Raw genomic sequence first — 22,755 nt, 5'->3', positions numbered from 1 at the left:
AACCTCTCCTTATCAACGATAGGAAAGTCGTCACCTTCGTTACGATGCAACCAACATTTGTCTTATCTATTCGAATATCTCTTGTACATCATAAGAGTTTTAAAAAATGAACAGTGCGTTGTAGAGCATGTTTTGCTAACGAAATTATTTATCGGAAGAACTTACTGCTATTATGTCTGATTGAAAGAAAAATGTTATTTTCTTGTGTTAGTTGGGTGTGAAGTTTTAGGGAAATTCCTGAAAATGGCTGGTAAGGAAATAGTTAAAAGAAGAGATAGTTTTCTAGCCAGATCGTCTTAAAGTTGTTTTTTTTTTTTTAATTGCAACAGTGTTGGGTGGACATAGGGATCAGAAAGCAACCCCTTTGAAACCGAGATTACAATTTCTATCTTCTGCTTGTGAAGCGAATGTTCTACTATCTATCTAGGCTCTAGCACTATCAGAGCATTTAGAGCAGCTGTATAGCGCAATATCCACTAAACGTGCTCAGTCGCTTTACAATATGTCCCTAGCCAACAGCAACAATTAACATTTAAGACAAGACATGACGCCTATTAGGCGATATAACCATTTATTTTCTTCGAAAAAGACAACGCTATTAATAGCCGAGTACTCATTTTACACAGTTATTGATTACACATTATATGAGGAGGCGACATTCTAAAACTGCTTACGTAGAAAGTGAGATATGAAACTCTTTTTTTTTCAATAGATTGGACACGGTGAAATCTCTATTAATACACGCGTTATACTGACCTAAATGACAAGAGAGATCGAGTATTTTACGGTGTAGCTGCAGATTGACAAATCTTTTTTAAAATAAATAATAGGGTGAATAAACACTGCTAGACAAATCCAAGAAAAAAAATACAAGAAAAAAAAAACAATGATCCCAAAGAAAATCAACGTTCTTCGACTTTTTTGGAATTGTTCTTGTTTTTTGGGGACACCGTAGCTCAGCGGTACGGCATTTGCCCTAGCTCAATTAGCGGTGCTGCACTGCGGCTGACGCCTGGGTCATTTCAGTCTTCCCTTGGAATAGACCCTAGAAACAAATTTCCCCTATGGGATGAATAAAGGGAATTTTATTTTTATTTGTCATGTCTATTTTTCATTTTCTTGTATTTTTCTTTCTTGATTTGTCTGGCACTGTTTCATACCGCCTTTTTAGATCTCTATCTTAAACCAGTGCGTGCTGTCTAATTTGTCACATAGACTCATTCTAGATCTATTTTATATTGTTAGTTATGTATTTTGTTTTGAATATATATTGTAAACATTTGAGTGTATTCCTTTTGGTGGGAAAAATGTGCTAGTGTCTGGATGAGACTTTTTAGGTGTTCTCAAAAAAAAAAAAACTATTTACATTGATAGTATTCTCTTGGAATCCACATCTGTTCCCTATTGTGTTCCTTTTTCTCATGTCCATTGAGTGGCAATTCTACAATATTTTCACTCTCCCATTTTCTTCCTTTTTAACTGGCGCTGAACTTACCGAAATGTGTCGCAAGTGCCGTATAACTCTTAAAAACGCTAAAAATCAAAACAGACTAGTTAAATAAATGACAAAAAGAAGATCTATCTGAAAAATAAACCTGAGACTTAATATGTTTGAAAGGCGCACTCATATTATTTCGAGTGGAAAAAAACAAACAACTTGAGCTTTTATATAGAGCAAAATCCACTAAACGTGCTCAAAGCGCTTTACATGGGTTCCTTAGCCAACAGCAACACTTAAAATGTAGGACGAGGCAGGACTGCCTGTTAAGCGATCTAACAATTTTTTTTCGACAGAGACAACGCTGTTAACGGCTAAGTACTCATTTTACACTTGAGTATGGTGAGAGAATGTGAGTAAAGCGCCTTTTTCCCAAGGACTTAGCTAGCTATGCCCCCGAGTGGGACTCTATCCCTGGACCTTCCGATTCGAAGGCGAGTGTCATACCAAAAGACCATAACACAAAATAACGCAGCCAGACTCATTGTACGCAATAACAAAAACTACCCGTCAGCAACTCTCCTTCTCCGTGAGTTACATTGGCTTCCTGTGGAAAAAAGAGTTGCCTATAAGATTTGTACTATAGTCTACAAATCCTTGAGCACCAACAGTCCCTCCTATATTAAAGACCTTCTAAACATATCTGTCCCCAATAGAAACTTGAGGTCAAGCAATGACCAATCAATCCTTGTCAAACCTAAGCCATTGCGTAAAATAGGCGAACAATCTTTTCAATTTTCGGCCCCCTCATTTTTGGTACTCTCTCCCATCACACGTGAGATGCTCGGATTCGTTGACAACGGTCAAATCTCGCTTAAAGTTTTATCTTTTTACGTCATAATGTTGCAATACTATTATCATATTTTGTTGTTAAAATGAATTCGTATCACTTTTCCATCAAACTTGTCTTACTGCAATATGTTTTGTTTCATATCACTGTAAAGCACTTGGAGCCTGTGACAACGGGGTAAAGCACTATATAAATGCCATTTATTATTATTATTATTATTATTATTATTATTATTATTATTATTATTATTATTATTATTATTATTATTATTATTATTATTATTATAAAGCCAAGTTACTTACCTTATATCAGTCCAAGATCATTGGTGTCCAAACAATCAAAGAAAGTCTTGTAATGTGATCTCTTGACGTCCCATAGAAGAAAACTCGTCACGGTTGTCACACAGTTCAGTTGTTTTTAACACATTGTGTATTACAATCTGATACAATTACTATTTCTCTGAACGAATACAGTATATTTTCAGTTTAATTCGTTGAGAAACGTGTCTTGTTTTTTTATATCATAACAAACTAACACAATAGATTAATTCACCTCAATTAGTCTTGTTCTATATTGAGCTTTTGAGCTTTTATATAGAGCAATATCCAGTAAATGTGCTCAAAGAGCTTAACAAGGAAGGGGTCCCTGGTATACAGCAACATTTAACATGTAGTACATGACATGACGCCTGTTAGGCGATATTACAATTTTTCGGACAAAGTCAACGCTGTTAACAGGTACTCATTTTACACCTGAGTATTGGGAGAGAATGTGAACAAAGAGCCTTTTCCAAGGAGACTCAACTATGCTCCGAGCGCGAGGCTCGAACCCAGGACCTTCCGATGCGAAAGTGAGTGTCATACCACTAGACCACATAGCCGCACTATATATGGATAGTATGCGCTTGGCTAAGAAGTTCATAACATTGCCGTCCGGAAGTATAACGGACCAACACACAAAACTATATGTAATCATGAACTTTTATAGTCTGGATAATACCGTTTAGTGAGTATTGCTCATAAACGCGGATGGCAAAAGACAATAACAAAGAGCTGATTGACGTCATCTTTAAACTATCTATATATAGAAAACAATATATTATATTACCCCAATTATTTCGTAAACACGTCTTGTTTCTCGTTCTTCGTAATGAAGATAGTAAGTACCAGATTTGAGAGTTTTTGCCAAGATAATGATCATTTAAATATATAGATCGATACTATTTTGAAGAGCTCATTTATTTCTAGACAGATTATTTTCTATACCTACCCGTCTGTCTAGATTATAGATAGCACTTAACTGGTAAATCTATCTAAGGTCCTATTATTCAGAAAATTGAATGTTGTTGTCTTTATTTTTTAAAATTTTGATTTGGTTTTTTTTTTCTTGTTTTCCATTTTTTTAAAATGTTTTTGTTTGTTCTGTTTTGTTTTGTTTTGTTGTGTTGGCATTTTATTTATGTATTTATATTTTGGGTTTTTTTATTGTGGGGGTGGGGGGTGGGTGTATTACCAGTATATAATAAAGAAATCACGAATTCCCTATTCTGCCAATTTTGCATCTATCCAATTTTCTAAGTCAGAGCGACATGTTAATCCGACAAAAGCACACAATCTATTTATTTTATTTTTTTTAAAATCACTATTAGACCTAAACTGATTTTAACATTTAATGACACATTTATAACCAAGAAGTGACCAGATTTTGATATATTTTACGCTATTTTTTTCTTTTCACTCTCCAATTGTTCATGTCTTATCCGTGTTAATGTGGCAAAAATATAATTCGTAAAATTATTCCTTTGTTTAAAAATTGTTCGTCAGTAGTGGATAAAGAATAAGACTTTTTAAATATTTGGTCCATCTTTTCAAACCAGATCAAGTTAGAAGAAAACAAAATAAATTCATAATCGAAAATCATCAGAAATTCGAAATATTTTGTTTTGTTGGGTGAAAGCATGTTGATTTTTGTCAATAAAGCATAGAAATCTAGCTCTGCTGCTACTTTGCCGTCACAGGAAGAAAAAGGGCGCATTATTATTTCTATATTTAATCTATCCATTTTTTATTCATTGTCCGGAAGACTGGTTACACACCCCCAAAGAGTTTTGAACCGGAAAAGAGGAAGGTGAAACGTCATGATTTATCTGCCCTATTACTATTATACTCACACGTTATGCTATTCTAACCATTATTAATTAAATCAAAGAACATTTTAAACCGTCATTGTGATAAATTAATATCGTATTTTGAAAATAAAAACAGATTAGCGAGACAAAACATGAGAATATAAACCCATTTAATATTATATATATATATATATATAATATATATATATATATATATATATATATATATATATATATATAATATGAATCATATATGTAATAAAATCATAGTAATATATATATTTAAATATATATATTATAATGTATAATATTGAGATATATATGTTTATCTTATGATTCAGATATCAACAAAATCAGCCTGAAGATGGAATTAATCCTAAGATCATTGATGGGAACCAACGTATATTAATAATAATTTAATAAATTATAATATATATAATATAGATAAATATATAAATATATATATAAATAAATACATTATTTGCAACGACTAGTTTCACTATAGTCAAACTTTGTCTGACATCGTATGAGTGAATACGCTATATGATAAATTATTTATCATAGTCTAACACATATAATACCTAAGTACACTATAATAATATATGATATATATATATATAAATATATATATATATATATATATAGATATATATATAAACGAGATATATACCTGGTTCGGATATTTATTCCTCTAACTGAGTTTGGTAATCAAACTTGAAAGAATAGATCAACAAGAAGAATTGTTTTATTCTGCTCAAGCACCATTCATTGTCTGATGGCGAATCTGCACAAGGGATTTATATAGTTGTTGAATTATGATAAAATGAATGTATTTATTCATAACTAACGAACAGTGAATAAACCTGTAGGCAGCGTGATTACAAATGCATAGACTTTAAGAAAAAAAACAAAAAAAGAATAAGAAATAAAGAAAAAAAGAGCTTTTATAAAGCGTAATACCCACTAAACGTGCTCAAATCGCTTTACAAGTGGTCCCTGGCCAACAGCAACGCTTAACATGGACAGGGACATGACGCCTGTTAGGCGATATTTAAATTTTTTTTTTTCGGACAGAGTCAACGCTGTTAACGGCTAGGTATCAAATTTACCCCCGAGTACGGTGAGACAATTATGTCAGTAAAGAGTCTTTTCCGATGACTCAACTATGCGCCGAGCAAAGCTCGAACCCAGGACCTTCCGATCCCAAAGCGAGTGTCATACCACAAGACCACATACCCGCACAAATGCTTCAACAGTCATGACGTCACTTCCCTCATAATGACGCATGGTAACTTAGTAACTGGCTCTAAACTATCGGAAATATGGCGGGCGCCCTTTATGAAAGATTTCTCCCACGAGCATAAAATTGTATCCAGAGGGAAAAAAAAACATTATAAATCTGATCATGTTTTGACTTTTACACATTCTGATCACAAGACATATGAAAAGTTCTAGCCAGCACGAAGAATAAAAAGTACAGATTTTCTTTGTTTAGAACCACGATGGCCGCCGTTGCTGGGCGACATGACATCAGACTATTGAATCCAATTAAGAACAAACAACTTATTGACCGAATAATATGATAAAACTCGACACTTACATATTTGAAGGTCTGATAACCCGAACGGCTATGGGCTCATTGTTGTAATGGAAATGTTCTCAAAATAACACCAAAAGATTATTTTTCTACACCAATGTTAAAACAAGCCCCCATAGTTGAGTTCGGTTTGTCAGACCAGTAAATTATTTGCACCTAAGATGTACTCATAGCTTTCTTGAACGCTTGACGACTAGCCAGCATTGTGGGTCTTCCACTTTCTAAACATTTATTTTAAAAAAAAATTAAAATTGAGCTTTATATAGGGCAATATCTACTAAATGTGCTCAAAGCGCTTTACAAGTGGTCCCTGCTGGTCAACAGCAACATTTAACATGTAGGACGGGACATGACGCCTGTTAGGCGATATTACAATTTTGCAGATAAAGTCAACGCTGTTAACGGCCAGGTACTCATTTTACACCTGAGTACGGTGAGAGAATGTGAGTAAAGAGCCTTTTCCAAGGACTCAACTATGCGCCGAGCGCGAAGCTTGAACCCTGGACCTTCCGATCCGAAAGCAAGAGTCATATCACTAGACCACATAGCAGCACAAATATTTACAAATATTTAACAGTGGCGAGTTAACTCACTCAATCCTAGGAATTTTTACAACTTTTCAAAATTGGAAAAAATATATTAAAAGTGAGAATGTACATAGATAGTTTTATTCAACTACCATTAACATGTAAAATCTAAAAATAATTAGCTTTGATACAAGCCAACAACTTCATGATTAATGTCACATTCCCGTTATCAAGACAATTCGGTGTCCAGCCTTTAAGGTCCAAGACCGGTTGCTGAACATATTTAACCCCCCCCCCCCCCCCCCCCTCCTTTCCTACAGGAAAATCGTCACATTTGTTACGACACAATATACATTTTAAAAATTCAGATTTATTATCTTTTCCTCAAACTTTGAAGAATGATCTTTGTTTAATTAATAAGAACATAAAATTAATTTGTAGAGAGCTTGTTTAAGTTTAAAAAATCTATTTATCTGCTAGTTAATCCTAACCATTTTGGAAAATAATGAACATGGTCGGTAAGGAGAGAGTTAACCCCCTCCTTACCACCTACAGGAAAATTGTCACATTTGTCACGATACAGCCAACATTTTTCTCATTCTTATTTCCTTGAACATCATAATATTTTAACAAAAATGTTTGCTATAGTTAAAGTGTATTAACACTGGGTTTAGTAGAAAAAATATGTGTAGCAAGAACAGTTTTTTGAGTGAAGTAAATCTATTTTTGTATAGATAGAACAAAGATGACGTCACTCAGGTCTTTGTTATTGTTTTTTGCCATCCTCGTTTATGAGTACTTCTCACTAAGCTGTATTAACCAAACTATAAACGATCATAACTACACACAGTTTTGTGTTTTGCTCCGTTATACTTCCGGATGGCAATGTTATGAGCTTCTTAGCCAAGCGCATACTATCTATAGATAGTATGCAGATGACGTCACTCAGGCCTTTGTTATTGTTTTTGCCATCCGCGTTTGTGAGTTGTTCTCACTAAACTGTATTAACCAGACTATAAAAGTTCATGGTTACACAGAGTTTGTGTGTTGGTCCGTTATACTTCCGGATGGCAATGTTGTGAACTCCTTGGCCAAGCGCATTCTATCTATAGGTTGGGTGTGAAGTTCTGTGGAAATTTCGGGAAAACGGCCGCTGAGGAGAAAGTTAAGATACACTATGATCGAGGGTCATTCATTGTAATCGATCCATATTCATAAAAGATTGTTTGTTTTTTTTTCTCTTATGGCAAAGTGAAGAATCACCCTACTCTACTCTGTCAAGGTACAGCGATATCGGTCGGAACAATTTCCCTTGAGTGTCCACCGAGGAAGGCGAGGAAGTAATGCATCAAAAATCCTATCTTATCTACATCGGCCAGAAACAGACACGGAGACAAAGAACTATAATAGAACTTTACTTTTTAAATTGAAGGAAAAAAGTATATTATGTATTGATGCTATGCGTTTAGGTAAAATACTTACAACATCCGTAGCAAGATTAAAGATACCACATACCTAAATTAAAAATCCTAGCTTATCTACACCACCAGAAACAAACACGTTTTTAGACAAAGAACTTATAAAAATAGAATTTTACTTTCTTTTAATTGAAGGAAAAAATTGTAATATGTATTGATGCTATGCGTTTAGACAAAATACTTACTTTACAACATCCGTAGCCAGATTAAACATAGCAACACACAAAACAGTATTATTGTTTGAATGATACTTGTAGAATTTCAGTGAGAACTTGTCACTATCATACTGTCTAAAAGGAATGACAAAGAGCTGAATGACGTCAACTTCGTTCCTTCTGTTCTAAGAATTAAAAAAATACAAACATAATAATACACTTTGATCCTGATAGCAAAAAACAATGAACGTCCATATAGCGCAATTTTCGATAAATGTTCTCAAAGTTCTCGAAATAAACAACAATGTGAAATTGAATGTAAACTTCTATTTAATATACGAAAACAGATTAAATGGACGTTTTGGGTTTCTCCTTTATCAACAAAACAGGATGAATGAAACACTACAGGCGAATGAGATAATGTGGTCGAGACGTTGTTAACATAAATAAATAAAACCATTGATGGGCAGGAAATAGTGTGGTCGGCAAAGAGGACATAAATTAACAGCAATATTTAACATAATATATGACGAGATGTGAAGTTTTGTATAGCATAATACATTTTTAGTACCAAATCCGACCAGCTGATCTTTGTAAAGCGCTTTGAGCACGTTTGGTGGATATTGCCCTATATAAAAGCTCAAGAGTTTGTTGGGTTTTTTTTTAATTTGTTTATTTGTTGGGTTTTGTTTGTGCTTGATTACGTGAGACAATGTGAGCAAAGACCCCTTCCCATAAACTAAACTTTGCGACGCCTAAAACTATAGTGAACATGTTGCTGTTTGAAGCTCGAAGAAATACATACCAATAAGAACTTAATTTCAAGCTTCGATATAAACAACAAAGACAGATAATGTGTGGACGTTTCGGGTTTTCCCTTATTAACAAAACACGCTTAATGAAACACTTAAAACGAATGGAGATGTTTCATTTCCTTTTGTTATCTATGACACATAAAACGAGACTCGAACCAGCAACTTTTAGGTTTGCAGTCGAAATCGACAGTCATACCAAAATATAAAGAAAGAGAATTGCACCGAGAGTAAGAGATACAATGATAGAAAAGATTAACAAAGAAAGAGATACGGAAAGAGATAGGAAGTACAAGTGTGTGTGTGTGTGTGTGTGTCTGTGTGTGTGTGTGTGTGTGTGAGAGAGAGAGAGAGAGAGAGAGAGAGAGAGAGAGAGAGAGAGGAGCGTTACGTGATATACACTTCAATTGGACTTCAAGGATGGTACAAGAAAACCTATATTTTCATAAAACGCACACCAAGTGCGTTCTGCAAACACCTGTTTAACTCTCTTTTTAACTGGCCGTTCTCAGTATTTTCCCATAAAGGCAGGTTTATCCAGCAGACTTTTTTTTTAAAACTCAAACAACAGTCTACAAAACAACTATATGTTCTTATAAATTAAACAAAGTCATTCTTCAAAGTTGGAGATATACAAAATAAATCTGAATAAGAAGAATGTATATTGTATCGTAACAAATGTGACGATTTTGCTGTAGGTGGTAAGGAGATGGTTATAGAATCTACATTGTATCCTGCAAATTTTGGTTGTATGTACGAATCGCACTAAAATGTTTCCTCATTTCACCTGTGAAGGACGTTGTCATCGGGTGGTGGGGGCACTTCACAAATGTAATGCTTGCTCGGAACTTTCAAATATTGTAATCACTTTTGAATTTTCAGGAAAAATAAGCCTAAAACGATAGAGACACTTGCATTTTATTATATATTTCAAAACAAAACAAAACACTTCATGTTTTTCTTTACGGATGTTTTTTTTTACTGATTCAGCGTCCTTGATGCATTCTTACATTGTGCAAAAACTCTAGCAATCAGCTGTGTTTACCAATATGGTGTGAGTGTGTGTATGTGTGTTTTTGTGTGTGTGTGTGTTGCCAAAATATGAAGTCACTTAAGCTTTTTTTATCGAATGATCTTTCTCTCTCTCTCTCTCTCTCTCTCTCTCTCTCTCTCTCTCTCTCTCTCTATATATATATATATATATATATATATATATATATATATATATATATATATTATTCACCAAACAAGATGTCGGATGTCAACAGGAATCACCTATGTTGTCTATGTTAGCAAATTGGTAATGATTTTGCCCTAGGAAAAAAAAACGAAAGTGCCTGAAGCGGGGCTCGAACCCGGGACCTTCATGCTATCTATAATATAACGATGGCTACGTTATATAACTCACTCCAGTAAGACCAAAGATTGGTTACATGGCCAAAATGAAATATTTAAGTATTCCCTCACCTGTATGACAGTTAGCCACACGTTATCTGTCATTTAGGAATACCACTCACCCCTATCTATCTATCTATCTATCTATCTATCTATCTATCTATCTATCTATCTATCTATCAATCCCAAATTGGCAAGTTGTTATGACTATCCGCTCCGTGTGAATTGTTTACCGCCACTGATCGAACGAACCAACACTGGTCAACTGTTGGTGGTAAAGTTGACATCTACTCGCATCTCACGACAGCTCGCTCATGTTTTCAAGACAGACAGAGGGTGTGGGGGGATATTGGGCATTTTTTTGGTGCCGCAGACCGGCAGATAGATAGGTCGTAGTCGTCGTCGATGTCAATGAATGGACGCGATAGTCTGGGTGAGGAAATTAGGTACATGTGAAAATTGGAAGAGGGGGGCGAGGGGAGAGAGAGTGAGAGTGAGAGAGAGAGAGAGAGAGAGAGAGAGAGAGAGAGAGGTATGGATGGAGAACATAATATAATAGAAATAGAGAGAGAGATAGATAGAGATAGAGAGACATAGAGAGAGAGAGGTATGGATGGAGAACATAATATAATAGAAATAGAGAGATAGATAGAGATAGAGAGACAGAGAGAGAGAGAGACAGAGAGAGAGAGAGAGACAGAGAGAGAGAGAGAGAGCGCGGTATGGGAGAAGAAAATAATATAATCTATATAGAAAATAAGCTATATAGAAAGAGAGAGAGAGAGAGAGAGAGAGAGAGAGAGAGGTATGGAAGAAGAACATAATATAATCGAGATAGAGAGATAAATGCGCTTGGCTAAGAAACTCAAACTCACATCATTGCCATCCGGAACCAGACACACACCTCTGTGTAACAATGCACTTTTGGATAATACAGTTAAGTGGAAATTACTTATAAACGTGGATGGCAAAAAAAGAATAACATCGATCCGAGTGACGTCAACTTCATTCCATCTGTAGCTAAACTGATAAAACTTAGGGTTAATTTATATTTGTTATAAATATGGCTGCGCTGTCTCTGTGGACGCTTGCGTTGATGTATGAGTTACTTTCAGCGTGCTTGTCTGCTTGCTTCTACTTTCCAGTTAGTAATAGGATTCAATAGTTTGATTCCACATCCGTCCACCAACGAGCCGCTTGGTTCTAAGCAAAGAAAATCGGTACCTTTTATTCTTCATGCTGGCTCGAACCTTTTCATTTGTCATGTGATCAGAATGTATAAAATTCAAAACATGATCAGATTTATAATATTTTTCTCCTCTGGATACCCTTATATGCTCGTCGGAGAAGTACTTCATACGGGCATCCTCCATTGTTCCGAGAGTTTCGAACCAGTTACTAAGTTACTATGCGTCATGACGAGGGAAGCGATGTCACGACTGTTGAAGCCTATTTGTTTCCATAAATCTCTGTCCAGTGCAAGTGTGTTAAAGGGCTGACTGAGGCAATTGGATGTTTCCTTGTCTTGTCGAAATCCGTTGTACGGTTGTTGTTTCTAGATATTTTTTTGAGATCTTGATTCAATGTTGTTGGCAGTGAAGTTGGTGGTACGCCCTCTGTATTTGGCTCCTTGTTTGAAGTAATATATTCATTATGGTTTAGAATAAATGCAATTTCTACAGTGCAAAAAAAAAGCATATCTAGTTCGCATTTATTAATATTTTCTTTCTAATTTCACCATATTGGGGGCAGCGTGGCTCAGCGGTGCGGTACGATCTTTGCTTCCTACCCGAAAGGTATCGAGGTCGATCACCCGCCGCTGCGCTGTGTGGCCTTGAGCAAGTCACCTCGCCTTTGTCAATTTGCGGCTGCTGCACTGCGGCTGACGCCTGGGTTATTCCAGTCTGCCCTTGGAATAGACCATAGAGACAAATTTCCCCTGTGGGATGAATAAAGGGAATTTCATTTTTATTTTATTTGTTTTAGACGCTCGGTTCATCTCATTCCGACATAACGCCGTTTTGAGACTGTGGGTCACGTATTAGCTTTGAATTCCTTGCCCATACACCGGAGCATACTCAATGTCTCAATCGTTTCTATGTTATATGTTTGTGATGAGAATATTGGCTATTAAGCTTAACTGCTGGTCAAAATTACTTCGCGATGGTGGTGAACGAATCGGCGATCTCAAGAAGTGGGTGAGAGAGGGATCTAGAAATGACTTTGGGTTTGAAACGAATATTTTTGTGTTCGTGGATAGCTCACACGGTAGAGCCACGCTCTCACCTGCCAGGCGGAGTTGTCGTACCAATAAGGTCGCAGGTTCAAACCCCACCACCGCCGCGAAAAAAATTTTTTATTCTCTATTGTCTTCTGGCACTTTTCTACTCACTTCATATCTTGTTGTTACCAACATAAGTGCCTGCTCCACTCACTTTTCTGAATTAAAAATTCACCCCATACACCGGAGCATACTCAATGTCTCAATCGTTTCTATGTTATATGTTTGTGATGAGAATATTGGCTATTAAGCTTAACTGCTGGTCAAAATTACTTCGCGATGGTGGTGAACGAATCGGCGATCTCTGTCACATTAAAGGTTGTTCACAATTATCTTATTAAATTTTATTTTATTAAGAACTGAATTCATCTCACTCCAGTTATATTTCGGTAGGCTTAGATAAACTTTACCTTCTAATATTAGATCGTCTTTCCTTTTATAGCCTTCCCTCGAATTAATTTCTAATTAGTGAATACTTTTCGTTCTACATTCTGTCACGTAGCCACTTATTATAAAAGCTGATAGGTCTAACATTTGACACTCACTTTCTCTCCACAATCTATGCCGGACGGCCAGTCGATCTATTCCTATATATATACTGGAAGATTTTTATCTTTTGGGACTTTGTAGATATTATATCTACACCATTAAGACGCCGGAGCTTTTAACTTTGATTGTATAATCTTCAAGGATCAAACCCAAGCCCGCTGTCAAAGGACTTCACAATAACTTCTTACCAATTGCCTGGAAGTGGAATTTTACGAGTCCAATCCTGTTATCAGAGGAATAGATCATCCAAGCCCATCAACTGCCTGGAAACGTAAACTTATGAACCTGACATATTATCATAAGTTACGTAAAATATTCATATCTCTATTTGTAACTGCCACGATCACTGTTTATCTCTTTTAATTAAATTTCATCATCATTTTTATTTCATTGTAAACAAATCGTTAATTGTTTTTCATTTATAGTAACTAGTAAATTCTGGGGCCTCATTCTACATCATAGTCGAGTAGCTCTTTACTCACTTGAGACCATGACATTTTGGAGGGGACACATATAAAGAATTGAATTTATTTAGTTACTTATATCTATTTCATCTAACTTTAAAGTTTAAATTGTAAAACTCTTAATTGCCCCACTTGATCATATTTTAATTGAACTCCCTATTTACAGGATTAATTTTTTTTCTTTTTCATTTCTTCATTTAAATGGAATAGCAATTTATCCATTCATTCTTTCATTCAAATTGAATAGCATTTTATTGATTCATTCCTTCATTCATTTATTCATTTATAAATTATTCATTCATTCATTGTTCATTCATTTATTCATTCATTCATTCATTCATCCATTCATTCGTTTATTCACTCATTTATCCAATCATTCATACATTTATTCCTCCCTTCATTCTTTCATTCATACATTATCCATTCATTCATTCATCTATTCACTCAGTTTTTCATTCATTCATTCATTCCTTGTCCACTTTGTTATTATATCACTCATTTCATTTTGTTGTTTGCCTCATTCATGAATTGTTTTCAATATGTTTACATTCCATAACGATTCATTCACCTATCATCCAATCACTCAGTGTTGTGAACACATTTTGGAACTATTGTAAATCTTACGATATTTTATTGTTTTGTATTTCAGACATCACTGTTAAACACTCTTCAATGCCTAATTACAATTGTTGAACAACCATTGAACAAGAGAGAGGTCCCAGCCACGAACTGAGTTGGTAAATATATCCTTCATTATTCTCTTTTACATGAGTTGGGCATCACATAGTAACTATAGACATCGTGATTTGTTTTGCATAGTGATTTGTTTTAAATGCATTTTTGGCATATTACTGTTACCGAAAACCACTTATATATTATGTTCTGAAAAGTGAGTCTTTAAAAACTAAATAATAATAAAAGGAGTCTACTAGCCGTCGTGTTATATTTAGTGATAGATAACTTGGGATTATTTTGGCATCCTATTATTGTTATCACACTCTAGTATATTAGCGTCATTGCGAATAATTGTACACAAACTAACGACGAGTCACACACATTGGTGATACATTTTTCGTAGTAACATAGTTTAGAGTACACGCGATTGACACATTGTTATTGACACAAGTCATAATAACTCCGCATTGTATTGACACATTGCTTTATAAGATATAGCGATAAAAGGCATCAAATTCAACATACATAATAGGTTGAAATAAGAGAGAGAGATTTCTAAAAATAGAACAGTTCATTCCAGTAAGTGTAAATAAATAAAACAGTCAGTAACAGTATCCTGTCAATATAATATATATAAAACATCGTAACTAATTTATTGCAACATGGAAGCATATAAAAGATACTTAAGTCTCGCAAAGGACTTAGAAATACCCCAGGAAAGAATATTTTCATGGTGCGAAGAGAAAGTAAAAGAAGAAAAAGAACACGAAGAAAGAATTCGTAGAGAAGAAAATGAAGAAAGAATTCGTAAAGAAGAAAAAGAACATGAAGAAAGAATTCGTAGAGAAGAAAATGAAGAAAGAATTCGTAAAGAAGAAAAAGAACACGAAGAAAGAATTCGTAGAGAAGAAAATGAAGAAAGAATTCGTAGAGAAGAAAATGAAGAAAGAATACGTAGAGAAGAACGAGAAGAAAGAGTCCAAGAAAGGGAACTAAAAAGACAAATAGCTTTAGCAGAAGAAGAAACCAAAAGGACCCAAATGATGCTGGAAATTGAAAAAACAAAAACCGGTCATGAAAGAAAACATAATAATAGTGATGAATTTTTCGTGAAACTTCCACGCATGCCAACATACGATGAACGCTCAGACTGCCTAGAATCCTTCTTACACCGATTCGAAGTTCAGGCTAAAGGTTATCGTTGGCCAGAAAGCAAATGGGCCACAGCCTTGATTAACTGCTTATCTGGAGAACCGCTAAAAGTTTTCTATACCTTAACAACTGAAGATGCAGATGACTATGGAAAAATTAAAGACGCTCTACTAAAAAGATTTAGATTAACGGAAGATGGTTACCAGGAAAGGTTTCACACTGCAAAACCGGAAAGTGGAGAAGACTTTAATACATTCGTGAACCGAATTACTCAATTTCTAAATCGGTGGCTTGAGTTGGCAAACGTAAAACAAGACGACTTTGCAGGCCTCTACTATCTCACGCTGAAGAATCGAATCTATCAAGCTTGCAACCCAGATTTAGTCGCATTCTTTAAAGAGAGAAAGCCAGAAAACTTGGACAAATTAAAAATCTACGCAGAAAACTTTAACAGCGCACATCCATTGACACCCCTTAGCAGAACATTGAAGGAACCATACTACGCTGCCGCTGCTCAGAGTCCAGGTACACCTAAAGTTCAGTACTCAAATAGAACGAGCCGATCAATCACTCGGAACACGCAAGTGAAACAAGATGATCATAGTAACAAACCATGGAACAAACAGTTCAATAGAGACCATAGCCGACCCTATCAAAACAAAACAAGAAATAGCACTGACAATAATACTGAGTATAAGAAAACCAACAAACCTATAATTAAATGTCAATATTGTGGAATGAAAGGCCACACAGCAGACAAATGTTACAAAATCGTGGGATATCCAAAAGAAACTGCAAATGCATCACTCCAAACAAGTGTAAACAATCAGACACGAGTAATGTCAGGAGAAAATATAAATGTGTATTGCGTGAAAGGTATGTCACTTTTAACACAAACTCACAAATCAGGATCGCTATTTTTTTGTGAAGGCAAAGCTAATGGAACTGATTGCAAAATATTGAGAGACACAGGATGCAGTACAGTAGGAATAAAAGCATCTTTGATCAATGACGAAGACAAAACTGGAAAAACGGTACAATGCATCACATTCAGTGGCACAGTCGAAACCTTTGAAACAGCTAATGTGTACATAGAAACCCCATACTATACAGGAATAGTGGAATGCTGTATACTTCCCAACCCCGTCGCTGATGTTATTGTTGGCAATATAAAAGGTCTTAAAGACAACCCAACAGATGTAAAAGAATGGTCATTAACCCAAGAAACAGCTTGTCTAGCAGAAACAAGAAAGATGACTAAGACAACAGAGAAGCCAATGACTATTTCTCTTGAACCACAACAATTTGACAGGAACACGTTCATTGAAGAACAGAAAAAGGACCCGACTTTAACTTCATATTTCAATATCGCAAACAAAGGGACGAAATCAAAAGTTGAATACATCATTGAAAAAGATATTCTGTTCAGGTTACATAGGAAAAGAAACAAAATAGCTAAACAACTGGTCACGCCGAGTATTTACAGAAACAAAATCCTTGGAATAGCGCACGATTCAATAACTTCTGGACATCTTGGGAGCTCTTCCACATTGAAGAGAATATCCGAGAATTTCACATGGCCTGGAATTACTAAAAACGTCCGAGAATATGTGAAATCGTGTGACACATGCCAAAGAAGAGTCGCAAAAGGCAGAATACCGAGATTGCCATTAGAGACAACCCCAGTTATTGAAAAAGTTTTTCAAAAAGTTGCAATTGACATTATAGGCCCTTTAACAAAATCAGATAGAAACCATACACACATACTAACACTAGTCGATTACGCAACCAGGTGGCCAGAAGCGATAGCATTGAAATCAACTACATCGGATCACATAGCTGAAGCATTGATGACAATTTTTACTAGAATAGGCATACCAAATGAGATACTGTCGGACAATGGACCCCAATTTACATCACATATGATGCATGAAACCATGAAACTCATGGGAATCCAACACTCATTCACAACTCCTTACCACCCCCAAGCAAATGGTCTTTGTGAAAGATTTAATGGGACTCTAAAGAATATGTTAAGAAAAGTGTCAGCAGAAAAACCAGATGATTGGGACAGATACTTACCAGCAATCCTATTTGCATATAGAGAAATACCCCAAGAATCTACAGGCTACTCCCCATTTGAGTTAATGTATGGACGATCACCTCGCGACCCGATCAATATAGTAGCCGACATTTGTAAAGGGAATGAGGAGGACAATAACGAAATTATGTTTGCTTACGAATATGTAAGAAACCTGAAAGACAGAATAGAGGACACGTGTAAGCTAGCACAGGAATCCGTCACTAAAAAAGCAGAGAAATACAAGGAATACTCCGATCGAAAAAGCAAATCAAGAAATTTGAGATTGGTGACAAAGTACTAATACTCTTACCCGATGACTCGAGTAAACTTTTAGCTACATGGAAAGGACCATTCAAAATAACAGCAGTAAAATCTAATGTTAATTACGAGATTCAAATTAACAACACAACAAAGACATTCCATGCAAATATGCTAAAAAGATATTTTGATAGAGACACAGTGTCGCAACCTATGTTTACTAATATCGAAGCTTCAAATGCAGGATTGATCATACCGTTGGTCATGGGACACAGACACCCGAGACAGAAAAACAAACAAAAATCGCACAATTGCAACCACCTAAGACAAAAAAAGAAGTACGCAAAGTACTTGGGCTCCTAAATTTTTACAGGAAATACATTTACAACTTCGCGCACATCGCGACACCGCTAACAAATCTGACAAAGAATGGGTCACCGAACAAAATTGTTTGGACAGAAGCGTGTCAGAATAGCTTTAACCAATTAAAGGCATTACTCTGTTCAGAACCAATTCTTAAATTACCCGACATATCAAAAGAATTTGTTGTAAGAACTGACGCGTCTGATAAGGGCATCGCAGGTGTACTATTACAGGAGCATGAGGGAACTCTAATGCCTTGCTTTTATGCAAGCAGAAAATTATTGGACAGAGAATCACGATACTCTGTAATAGAGCGTGAAGGACTGGCCATCGTCTTTGCTTTAAAGACATTCAGCAGATATCTACTGCTAAAAGAGTTTGTGGTCGAAACGGACCATAAACCACTCACGTACATAAGAAATAACAAAATGAATAATAGTAGAGTACTAAGGTGGAGTCTATTTTTGCAAAATTACACTTTCAGTATCTCTCACATACCAGGCTGTGAAAATATTCACGCCGACCTACTTTCTCGATTAGTATAAACACGTGAGAAGGGTATAACTTAACCTCCCATGCATACTGTTAGTTACCTCGCAAACTATGCCAAATCAGAACGCACAATTTCGATAATGTTATTTGTAAACATGATGACCCAACTTAATGTAACATTGAGTATTGTTTGGATATATATACCATACCCATTCATGATTTGGGAAATCTTCTCTTTATCTATTATTGTTATGAATTTTCACCCATTTATGATTAATAATTGAAATGTCAATATTCCATTTACATTTTCATTCATTTCATTCAGTAAATTACCTTCATATCATCGACTTAAATCATGCTTCATTGCCATCACTATTGTTTATCACAATGATTTGTAATCACATTGCCATCATGTTGTTCATCACAATGATTTGTAATCACAATCTTTCATTGTTATTGTCACCCATTCATATACCTACGTTAATATAAACATTTCCATGTCTAGTTAATAAATAATTTAATTGTAGCACAAATCATAACAATGGATTAATGCTAGAGTATCATGATAGTAAATTTACTTCCGTTTGTAAAATCTATCTTTCCCATAATGGTTAAAGAGTATATTTTAAACGTGGGTGGGGGGTGTCACAGTAAAGGTTGTTCACAATTATCTTATTAAATTTTATTTTATTAAGAACTGAATTCATCTCACTCCAGTTATATTTCGGTAGGCTTAGATAAACTTTACCTTCTAATATTAGATCGTCTTTCCTTTTATAGCCTTCCCTCGAATTAATTTCTAATTAGTGAATACTTTTCGTTCTACATTCTGTCACGTAGCCACTTATTATAAAAGCTGATAGGTCTAACATTTGACACTCACTTTCTCTCCACAATCTATGCCGGACGGCCAGTCGATCTATTCCTATATATATACTGGAAGATTTTTATCTTTTGGGACTTTGTAGATATTATATCTACACCATTAAGACGCCGGAGCTTTTAACTTTGATTGTATAATCTTCAAGGATCAAACCCAAGCCCGCTGTCAAAGGACTTCACAATAACTTCTTACCAATTGCCTGGAAGTGGAATTTTACGAGTCCAATCCTGTTATCAGAGGAATAGATCATCCAAGCCCATCAACTGCCTGGAAACGTAAACTTATGAACCTGACATATTATCATAAGTTACGTAAAATATTCATATCTCTATTTGTAACTGCCACGATCACTGTTTATCTCTTTTAATTAAATTTCATCATCATTTTTATTTCATTGTAAACAAATCGTTATTTGTTTTTCATTTATAGTAACTAGTAAATTCTGGGGCCTCATTCTACATAGATCTTCATGCATAGTCGAGTAGCTCTTTACTCACTTGAGACCATGACAATCTCAAGAAGTGGGTGAGAGAGGGATCTAGAAATGACTTTGGGTTTGAAACGAATATTTTTGTGTTCGTGGATAGCTCACACGGTAGAGCCACGCTCTCACCTGCCAGGCGGAGTTGTCGTACCAATAAGGTCGCAGGTTCAAACCCCACCACCGCCGCGGAAAATTTTTTTTTATTCTCTATTGTCTTCTGGCACTTTTCTACTCACTTCATATCTTGTTGAATTCCTTGTAGAGCGCTTTGAGTATAATTGATTGGTTATTACGCAATATAATATATAACGTTTTATTTTGTTCTTTGATAGAAGAAGATTTCCCCTCAGCAACAGTGCAGTACAGTTTGTTTTGTATTTTTGCCATCGGTTTAAATCTTGCACTTTGTGTAATTAATGAAGAAATTCTGCCCAAGGCATGGTAAACATCTTCAGAACAAAATAACAAAAAATCATCACACAAGAGAAAAATATGGCTACTTTATTCATTTGTACTTTGAAAAAGAAATTAATGATATTTATAAGATAATAAAATGAAATACCATTAAGATTAATAGAATAGATTTTATTTCAAGCAAAGCAAATTCTAAAGTTGCAAAGAATGTCTGAGTCCGTATGGTAGGGAATTAACTTTATATAGAATGTCTTTATCTTCCGTTCATTGGTCTTGATAGAGCAATACATTTCTCCACTTAGACCTCGAGTCAGAACCATTTAACTCTCTTCTGACCAGATATTTTCAGAATTTTACCCCAAAATTTCATACTCCCCCAACACAAAAATAGATTTTTCATACAGATTAGCAACAAGTATATTCTATAGTTTGTTCAGAGAAATGAGCTCTGCAAAACAATGTCAAGTTTTTATGGCTATAACTATAACAAAATGAAATCAGAATAAGAAAATTAAAATTGTTGGCTGCATCGCAACGAATATGACGATTTTCCTATGGCTGGTAAGGAGAGTGTTAACCAGTTCATTGTCGTAATCTGGAAAGTCACGTATTTTTAAAAAAATTGTCCAGAAAACTCGTCCTCCAAATTATATTCATCGACTTAAATGACCCTCGTCTTGGCAAAAGAAAAAACCCAAACAAACTCAAACCTGGGACCTTGAGAGGTTTAAGAGTTTTTACCAAGATTGGGGTCATTTGAATCGATCGATATTTGAAGGACCAGGTTTCTGACACATGCGTCAGTGCATGACTTAATCAATTGGAAGGTGACAATTTTGGATTTGCATTTTCGGTAAGAATATGCTCACAAGAGAATTTTAATCTTTATTTGAAGTACATCGAGTGATTTATCATGAAGTTATGGTCATATTTATGGGAAAGGTATCCAGTATCCAGCAACTTTTTTTTCAAATTTCATACTTTTTCAACTTGACTAGCTGTAAATAAAAATATAAAGATGTGAAATTAAGCTTTGGTATTTCTAGAAGATGTACAAAAAGGGTTGATTTAATCATTTTTGACAAGAACTCATTTCATTTTTATTTGAGAAAATAACCTTCTCACTGAACTTGGCAATACCTCAGTTCAGACCTTTTCACCACCAGACTGATTGTGTCATTCACCATAACATATTTTAAATCCTCGTTTTCCATAACACGGCAGTTAGCCGGTTAAACAAGAGCTATGAAGTAAAAAAAAAAAGAAGATAAATAAACCAAAAAAAAACAAAAAATAAAAATAAAATTGAGCTATATATAGTGCAATATCCACTAAATGTGCTCAAAGCGCTTTACAAGGGGTCCCTAGTCAACAGCAACATTTAACATGTAGGACTGTTAGGCGATATTACACTTTTTCGGACAAAGACAACGCTGTTAACGGCTAGGACTCTTTTCCAAGGACTCAACTATGCGCCGAGAGCGCGAGGCTCGAACCCAGGACCGTATTGATAAATACATCAAAGCGAAATAATAGAATCAAGTTAGGGGCAGCGTGGCTCAGAGATACGGTCTTTGCTTCGTACCCGGAGGGTACCGAGTTCAATCAGCCGCCGCTTGCTGCGTTGTGTGGCCTTGAGCAAGTCACCTCGCCCTAGCTCAATTTGCGGCGCTGCATTGCGACTGACGCCTGGGTTATTCCAGTTTTCCCTTGGAATAGAGCCTAAATACACATTTCCGCTATGGGATGAATAAAAGAAATTTTATTTTATTGTATTTTTATTTATTTATTTATTTATTTATTTATTTATTTATTTATTCATTTATTTATTCATTTATTTATTTATTTAAATACAAAACTCTTCTCATAATGGTATCAATATGTCACCGCACTTGATGCTTGAAATTCAAGTTATAGCCACAAGTATGAAAAAAATAGTTGTCTTTTAGGGACAGTGGGCCCATGTTTCCGGATTTATCCCGGTTTCTATAGCGTGAAGCGGATAATAGCAATCGCTTGCTACCCTTTAGATAAGACGATAGTTTATCGCAAAGTACTTTCTAACAGATCTAACAGATTCAGCTACCCAATCACGGCTGCTTGGACTGGAAGATCAGACGGACACACAGTGGCTGAATACAATGATGGGGGTGAAGACAAAGATGGTGATAGTAATGACACAGTGATGTGTGTTTTAACATAAACGCAACCAGATATCGTCATGTCATAAATAATAATAAATAATAATAAAGTGTGTTATAGCGCTAAATGCCGAAA

General features: G+C 35.3%; 1 protein-coding gene across 1 annotated transcript in view; it reads right to left on the bottom strand.

Moving 5' to 3' along the window:
- LOC144958881 (cardioacceleratory peptide receptor-like) overlaps nt 1–2,933 on the bottom strand; it is a 120,127-nt gene extending 117,194 nt beyond the window's left edge. The window contains exon 1 of the mRNA XM_078891141.1: nt 2,591–2,933. The gene's annotated coding sequence lies outside the window, so the exon portion shown is untranslated. The remainder of the gene's footprint in view (nt 1–2,590) is intronic.
- Nucleotides 2,934–22,755: the final 19,822 nt, after the last annotated feature.

The sequence above is a fragment of the Berghia stephanieae genome, chromosome 13 (assembly GCF_034508935.2).
Source record: "Berghia stephanieae isolate SIO BIC M18660-M18661 chromosome 13, UCSD_Bste_1.3, whole genome shotgun sequence".
In the NCBI taxonomy this organism is placed as follows: domain Eukaryota; kingdom Metazoa; phylum Mollusca; class Gastropoda; order Nudibranchia; family Aeolidiidae; genus Berghia; species Berghia stephanieae.
The sequence above is the reverse complement of the archived record's forward strand: the minus strand, read 5'-3'. Positions and strand labels throughout refer to the sequence as shown.